This window comes from Leptonychotes weddellii, chromosome 14 (assembly GCF_054177405.1).
Source record: "Leptonychotes weddellii isolate Sample4059 chromosome 14, ASM5417740v2, whole genome shotgun sequence".
Taxonomy (NCBI): domain Eukaryota; kingdom Metazoa; phylum Chordata; class Mammalia; order Carnivora; family Phocidae; genus Leptonychotes; species Leptonychotes weddellii.
Window position 1 is genome coordinate 50,269,413 of NC_138382.1, and position 8,150 is coordinate 50,277,562.

At 41.8% G+C, this 8,150-nt stretch overlaps 1 protein-coding gene across 1 annotated transcript in view; it reads left to right on the forward strand.

Moving 5' to 3' along the window:
• The first annotated feature begins 623 nt into the window (after positions 1 to 623).
• Positions 624 to 8,150, forward strand: part of ALDH1B1 (aldehyde dehydrogenase 1 family member B1) — a 75,958-nt gene continuing 68,431 nt past the window's right edge. The window contains 1 exon segment of the mRNA XM_081803240.1: positions 624 to 1,204. The gene's annotated coding sequence lies outside the window, so the exon portion shown is untranslated.

The following is an 8,150-nucleotide window of genomic DNA, read 5'->3' on the forward strand; positions in this document are numbered from 1 at the left end:
AGAACTAAATATATGCACATGTGAGTACAAGTAAAAGTGAGTAAGATCAGTGGATGCTATCAATGTCAATATCTAGGCTGTGATGTTGTACTGCAGTGTTATAAGTTATTATCATTGGGGGAAACTGGGTAAAGTTTCTCTGTAATATTTGTTACAACTACATATGAATCTATGATTATCTCAATAAATATTTCAATTAAAAACTACAAATAAAATTGCTAACTTATTGTAATAAATTATTCCCCAATGAAGCTATGTTTTATTTTATTTTTATTTTTTTAAGATTTTATTTATTTATTTGACAGAGAGATAGAGAGCACAAGCAGGCAGAGCAGCAGGCAAAGGGAGAGGGAGAAGCAGGCTCTCCACCAAGCAGGGAACCCGACATGGGGCTCAATCCCAGGACCCTGGGATCATGACCTGAGCTGAAGGCAGATGCTTAACCGACTGAGCCACCCAGGCACCCCTGAAGCTATGTTTTAAAAGTTCTATATGGCCCTCTAAAATAAAATTACATTTCTCTTTATAACCTGCTCTTTCATGAGAGCTTCAGTGAGACTTTTGCTCCATTTGTGTGGAAAATTATAAATTAGGAATATTTAGGAGTTTTGTATGTTTTTTCATAATACACAGCAAAAATGATTGATGATTTGCTCATCCCTAAACTAATGAGGATATTGTCTTGAATAAGAGTCCTAAACTACCTCTAGGAAAATATAAATGTCCACCTATATTTTGTCATTTCATGTTTTCCATCTAGATCTAGTTTACAAATGCAATTTATTATGGTCTCTGCTATATAAAAAAAAAAGTTTCTGTTTTTCTAAATGGTTAGCTGGTAGTCCTGACATCACTTTGGTGTGATCTATTTCCCCCAAATCCCAACATACACGTATAAATAGTTACCTTTATTATATACTAAGTTGGCACCTCAATTTGCATCTGTTTGTGGACTCTGCTCTGTTCCATTGAGCTGAATGTACCAACTTTCTTTATCAGTACCTCCCTGTTTTCTTTATTGTGACTTTAGAATATGTTTTTCTTTTTCTTTTTAAGTAGGCTCCACGCCCAGTGTGAAGCCCAGTGCAAGGCTTGAACTCATGACCTTGAGATCAAGACCTGAGCTGAGATCAAGAGTTGGACGCTTAACTGACTAAGCCACCAGTGCGCCCTGACTTTGGCATATGTTTTAATACCTGGCAGTGTAAGTCTCCTCATTTACTATTTCTTTTCAAAATGTTCTTGACTATCCTTGTAGATTTATGAACTTCAAAATTATTTTGCTAAGTTCTCAAATGTCCTGCTGGATTTTAACTGGTATCTTATTAAATTTACAAATTCATTTGGGGAAAACTGGTAAGTTCACATTACTGAATCTTTCCACCCAGGAACATGATATGTCCAAGGCCACCACATTGCCCAACCCCAGGGGGTGCCATCGCACAACCCCAGGGGGCGCCATTCACACTGGAGTTGTGAAGTGTTCAGCCTGTCTGGCCATAGACAGAAGCTGTAGATATACCTTTCCATTTATTCAGATTGTCTTTACATGTCTCAGTAAAGCATTATAGTCTTTGTCACATAGACTTCTTGTTACATTAATTTCTGGATCATTTGTATTTTGCTACTATTGTGAATGGGCTCTTTTTATCCTCTGGATTTTCTCCCATTTTATTGCTAATGTATTGAGAGTGATTGATTCTTTTTTTTTTTTTTTGTAACTGATCACCTTACTGAATATTCTCATTCATGTAGAATGAATAGTAGTAGAATTTTTTAGTTGATAACTTTGGATTTTCAAGCTAGAAAATTATATCATCTGCAGATATTATCTTTGATTCCTTCTTTGTGCTATTCATATCCTTTGTTTAAGAATCAATCAGCTGTCCTCCGTTAAATGAGAGTGGTAATCACAGGCATTCATGTCTTGTTCCTGTCCACAACAGGGATGTGTCTGACATTTCATTCTGGGTGTGATAGCAGTTTTTGGTAGGAAATACTCCTTTCAGTTAAGGAAATATATTTCTATTATAAGTTTACTAACAGTGTTCAGAATTTGGAAATATAGGTTGAATTGTGTTTTGTTGCATTTTCAAGATAATCATATGGTATTTCTTGTTTAACCTATTAATATAAGGAACCATACCAATAGATTTATATCAAACCATTCTTACCTTCTTGAAATAAACCTTATTTAGCATGTATTATCATTTTAATGTACTTCTGAATCTTATTTGCTATTGCTTTATTGTGATTTTAAAAAATCTGTAGGCAAGCATTCTGTATTGTGACACTCCCATTAGGCTTGAGAATCAGGGATATGCTGGGTTTGTAGAAGGAGTTAGGAAGATTTCCATATTTTTCTTTGGTCTAGAACTGTTTAAATAGCATGGGAATTACTTGTTTCTCAAAGGTTTAGAGAAATTTGCTCATAAAACAGTGCAAGCTTTTAGCCTTATTTGGTAATGGTTCCTTAATAACTTTGTTGTTTCCTTCCATAGTATTTTATTTTCTTTCTTTGGTTAACTTTGCCAACTTATATTTTCTTACAAAATTATCGATTTCTCCCAGTTTTAAAGGTATTTAGCATAGAGACATAATATCCTCTTATAACTGTAAAATCTCATCAGTATCTGGTTCTGTCACCCTTCTTACTTTTAATGCCACATTTTCTGTTTTCCCTTTTCCATCTTGATTACTTTTTCCTGAAGTATGTATAATTTATTGGACTTTTGGAAGAAACTTCTCTTGGTTTTATCAATCCCTCTACTGGGTTCTTGTTACTGAATATGTTCAGTTTTATTATAATCTTTATTGCTTTCTTCTTACTATTTTTCACACATTTATTTTGCTTTTTTTTTCTAACTTCTTGAGTTAAATGCTTGGATGACTTATTTTTATTGTTTCTTTTTAAAATATTCGATGAAATTTTCTCTGGGCAACATAATTAACTGTAATTTTTAATATATAATATTTTCTTATTTTCTTATATGATATATATTTTTATTTCCAAATTTTTTCCTATTTAAAATTTTATTATTAAAATAAATTCTTTGTACTAGGGACTCCCTCTCACTTTGGCTGAAGCCCCCAAATCTGGGAATAAAACCCCCACATCCTCAAGTGAGAAGCCAGACCATCTCTATAGGTCTTGCTAAGGAAGCATCTGGAAACTGAGTTTTACCACCTTAGCCCAATATCCACCTCAAGTATATGAAAGGGTTGAGAGTGAAGAGTCTGGGGGAGAACAGTTCTCTGAGAAAGTTGTTGGAGACATTTACCCTCCCCTCACCTTGGGGAGGCTGGGAATGCTTCCCTCTCATTTCCATATGTGTGTCCCTTAGAGTCTAGGAGCAGTGGACTGGGAAGGACTGACTCCTCGAAAATTCAAAGGCCTGAGACCAAGGCCATCCACCTGAGGGGCTGGAACAAAGAAGGCCGCAGAGAGAATGAGTCATACTTCTGTCAACAGAAGGGATCAAAGATGCATACATTTTCTCATGGACCTACTGTGGGTCTCATGGGGAGACTGGACCTAGGGCCATCTTCATAAGGACTTTGCCCCAAAAGTCCCCTTGGAGGGTTGATGGACCCAACAAAGATAATGTGGGGAAGATGGACCACAGACTGCCCAGGGTTCAGGGTTGGAGTCAGTTGGAATCAGTTGGAGATGTAAGCTACCAGACAGAGACAAGCTTGATCCTGTCCTGGAGACTGTAATCGCAGGGTCCCAGGTGGGGAGATTTCTGTGAAACCCACAAAAGTGCCAGAGAACACCAACACTGACCCTAGCAGCACCAGCCACATCAGCTTGTGCAGTTACCCCTGACATTCGCTGCCTCTGGGTCCCACCTGAAGGGGTCGGGAGCTTTGGGTTGAGAGGCTGAGTGGAAGAGGCTGGAGGAGGAGAAATGTGACAGAGGTGCTCCATGCCACCTCCCCTACCACAGGCTTCCCAGCCCCGACTAGCCAGAGCAGGGAAGGGGAGAAGATTTAACTGAAGATAGGACACATTTTCCTTACTGAGAAAGGCAAGACAGTTTTTGTGACTAAAGGTAGACGTTTTCTTGGCTTGTTTGTTTTATCCAAGGATGACTGGAAACGTGGTGGGACACACCAGAGATTTCATGCAAGGACTGTAGAAGAAATAATCTGTACAGAACCAGTTTGAAGGAACAGCAGGAAGAAAGAATCAAGTTCTTTTCTGCTTGTATCCTATTGAATTTGGTCTGTTTCAACCAAACAGCTGTGATTTACTAGATTATGATAAGAGAAGATGGCCTGTACAATCCCAACTTTCTGGAATTATTGGGCTTCTTTCATGGCCTTGGTATGCCCCAATGTGGTAGATATTTTTCTTGGCTGCTCAGTGTCTGAACCCCATTTCTATGTTTGGCAGTGAGTATGCCTAACACCTCTGCTTTCTCAGCCTCCCTTGCTGCTAGGGCCCAGGCGTAGCCAAGTCAGTGCAGCTGCCTTGGATAGGGTCTATTGAGATAAAGAAGTAGGAGCCTTGAAAAATCTACTTCTAGCCATGAGTGGTGGCCACACTGTTTTCACATCCAGTAGGGCCAGCAGCAGTGGCCAAGGCCTATTGTCAACTGCACAAATGGCATATCTGGGGTTCAGTGGTGGTAGCTGTGGGGCCTTCACCAGCCTCATCTTGCAGCTGAAATCCTGGCTTCTGCTTGGTCTTCCTTTTCCTTATCTGTGTTCCAATCCTGATTGAAATTCTTCCCGACAATGTCAGTGGGGGAGAGAGACAACAAATGTGATAAATAAATAAATTACATAGTACATTTGAAAGTGTGAAATGCTGTAAAGAAGGCAGAGTAAGGAGAGTGAGGAGGTGAGGTAGTGTGGTCGGGACCCCATTGAGAAGGTGATGCTGAGCTAAGACTTGAAGGAGGTAAGAGAGTGTGCCACATGGGTATCTGGGGGCCTGCAGGAATAAAGGTCGTGGAATGGGAGTGACTGGAGGCTTCAGAGTATAGCGGAGGTGCCAGTGTGGTGAGGGAGGGAGGGAGGGAGGGAAAGAGAGAAGTAGGAGGTAAGGTTAGAGAGGTAACAGAGCCAGTTGCAGTGACCTTGTGGATTATTGACCTTGACTTTGGCTTTGAGTGAAAAATGACAAGCATGGCGGGCTTTGAGCAACAATGTGCCATGATCTGACTTACATTTTAGGAGGACCACTCGGGGAGTGTGTGGCTGACAGACTGTAGGGAGACCAGGGTAGAAGGAAGGAGACTAGATTGCAGGTTGTGGCAATGTTCCAAGCAAGAGAAGATGGCAGCTTGGACCTGAGTGGTCACAATGAAGGTAGAGAGAAGAAATCAGATCTGGGAAGGAGAGCCAACCAGATTTGCTACGAGGAGTCCAAGTGGAGTCCGAGGTCTCTGGCCTGAGCCACTGGAAGATGGATTTGCCATTTATTGAGAGAGGGAGGGTTGTGGGTAGCACAGTCTGGGGGATAATTGACACATCCATTTTGGACACTGGAAGTTTAAGACAACTCTTAGGTTATCTAGGTGGAGATGTTGAATTGGCCATGGGAAATCCATGCTAGGGGAGCTGGGGGAAAGTTTGGGTGTGGATATAAATTTGGGAATTGTTAGCAACTAGATGGTGTTAAATCTGAGACCAAGGAGATTAACTCAGTGTGGATAGTGAGGAAAAAGTATCCAAGTGGTGGGCCCCGGGGCATGTCAGTGGTAACAAGTCAGGGGAGAGGAGCCAGAAAAGAAGACAGGGAAGTGGCATCCAGCAGGGGAAACCTGGATGTGTGGTTTCCCCAAAGCCAGATAAAGAAAATCTTTCCAAGAGGAGGAAACATTCAAGTACCATTGGTAAGTAATGGAAGCTGACAGAGAATTTACCATTAGCTTTCAAGGTGTGAAGGTTATTGGTGAGGTCATATCCTCCCCCAATACCTGGGATTTTCAGGCTTTTCTCCCTAATCTGGTGGGTGTGAATGGTATCTCACTTTGCTTTAATCTCCCCTGAGATTTACAAGACTGTTTTCTTTGAGACTCTGGGCATGAATTAAGTAGGAAGATGATATTTGTAGAGTGGATGCTGAAATTGTGGCCACCCCCAAAAGCAGCCTTCACTCTTCTTGTGTGACTGTAGGTTTTTCAAGGTTGAGTGGTGGAGGAGGTTTGGAGGGACTTCTTGTCTGTTTTAAGTAACTCTGTGTTTCCTGAGATGAACCTGAGAAGGTTTTTCTCTACTTTACTTGTCTTATCATTCATCAAGTGTCCTCTCAGATTTGGGAAGTAAGTCTCTGTCCATCTTAGTCTTTGCGAATTTGTATTACCAACAATAGTCTTCATCATTGTATTACCAACAATATGGGGGGGGGATGGGAAGGGGGAAGTACCAACCAAATGCCATTTTAAACAGAAATCTCACTTAGAAATATTTAAATTAAAAAAAAAGTCCAAATCACCTCTCTCCAAATTCCATTGTTTTATTTTTTATTTTTTTAAAAGATTTTATTTATTTATTTGACAGAGACACAGCGAGAGAGGGAACACGAGCAGGGGAAGAGGGAGAGGGAGAAGAAGGCTTCCTGCAGAGCAGGGAGCCCGATGTGGGGCTCAATCCCAGGACCTGGGATCATGACCTGAGCCGAAGGCAGACAGACGCTTAACGACTGAGCCACCCAGGCTCCCCTCCATTGTGTTTTAAATATCCATCTCATAGACACACTCCTACTTGTTTAACTCCTGAAAGATTTTCGACTTTCATGAGTAGGATGGTTAATTTTATGCATCAACATGACTGGACCATGGGATGCCCAGATATTTGGCCAAACATCATGCTGGCTATTTCTGAGATGGTGTTTTTTGATGAGATTAACATTTAAATGACTAGACTGGTCTTTCTTTTTCCACCATCTTGGAGCCTATGGAGGCCTGCTGGGAACAGGACTCCTAAAACAACAAATATGTCTTGAAGGCTGTGGTCCAAGGCCATTTTTGCTGGCTATAAGTGGGGTCTCTGAACCAGAGGGAGCACATAACTGTTCTTAAAATTGAAGGTGTTCATGCTTGAGTTGCAACTGAATTCTATCTAGGCGAGAGCTGTGCTTATGGATACAAAGCAAAGACCAGCACGTGAGTCCTGGTGGCAAACCAAACTAGAGTAATCTGAGGGAAAGGTAATTCAAGCTCATGGAAACAGTGGCATGATTCATGCCAAATTCTGAAGCAGCCTTCCTGCTGAAGCCATTGACCATAGAATCTATGTGATGCTGTACCCCTCAAGGATTTAAACTTACTGAAGAATAAAAAATAAAGATGTAGAAAAATAAATAAATAAATCACTAGACTGAGTAAAGCAGATTGCTCTTCCTGTGATGGTGGGCCTCATCCAATCAGCTGAAGGTCTGGATAGAATAAAAGGCTGACCCTTCCCTGAGCAAAAGAGAATTCTGTCTGAGGGCCTTTGAACCGGAATATCAGCTAATCCAGGTTCTGCAGCAGTGAGCTGGCCTTGGAATTCAAACTGGGACATCGGCTCTGCAGACTTCAGACTTGCCAGTCTCCCTCATATCCATCCTGTTGATTCTGTGTCTCTGGAGAACCCTGACTTCTACAAAGAGGAAAACAAGAGGCCCAAGAACTTACCACTGCAAGCACTTCCAAGTGGCCTGGGTGCCACAGGGCTCCTTGAGGTGCCTGGCACATGTGGAGCGTCCACGTCGGCCTCTTGGGCCTCTGTTTCCCTATGTCATCAGTGAGGAGTTGGACTGGATGGTCTCCAAGGCCCTTTGGTTCTAATGTTCTGGGGGCCCTGGGATGCCAAGTTACTGAGAAGTGAAGAGAACCAAGCCTCACACCATTTCCCACCTCCCAAATCAGCAATGGGCAGCCCCCACCCCAAAAGGGGATGTTGGCAAGGATGTGGAGAAGTAGGCAGGAGAAGGCTTTCTAAACAGAGGGAAGAGCTGGAACAAGGACACAGAGGGCGGTGGGGTGGGGCGGGGCGGGGGGAGAGGGAGGGATTGCTCCTTGAATTCAGGGAAGGCAAGGTGGTTTGGGGTAACAGGATCACTAGGTGTTTAGAGGGAGGGATCTTAATGTGCAAGCAGCCCTTTGTGGTTTCTGAAGCCCTTTCATGCCCTCCTCTTTTTTTTTTTTTTTTTT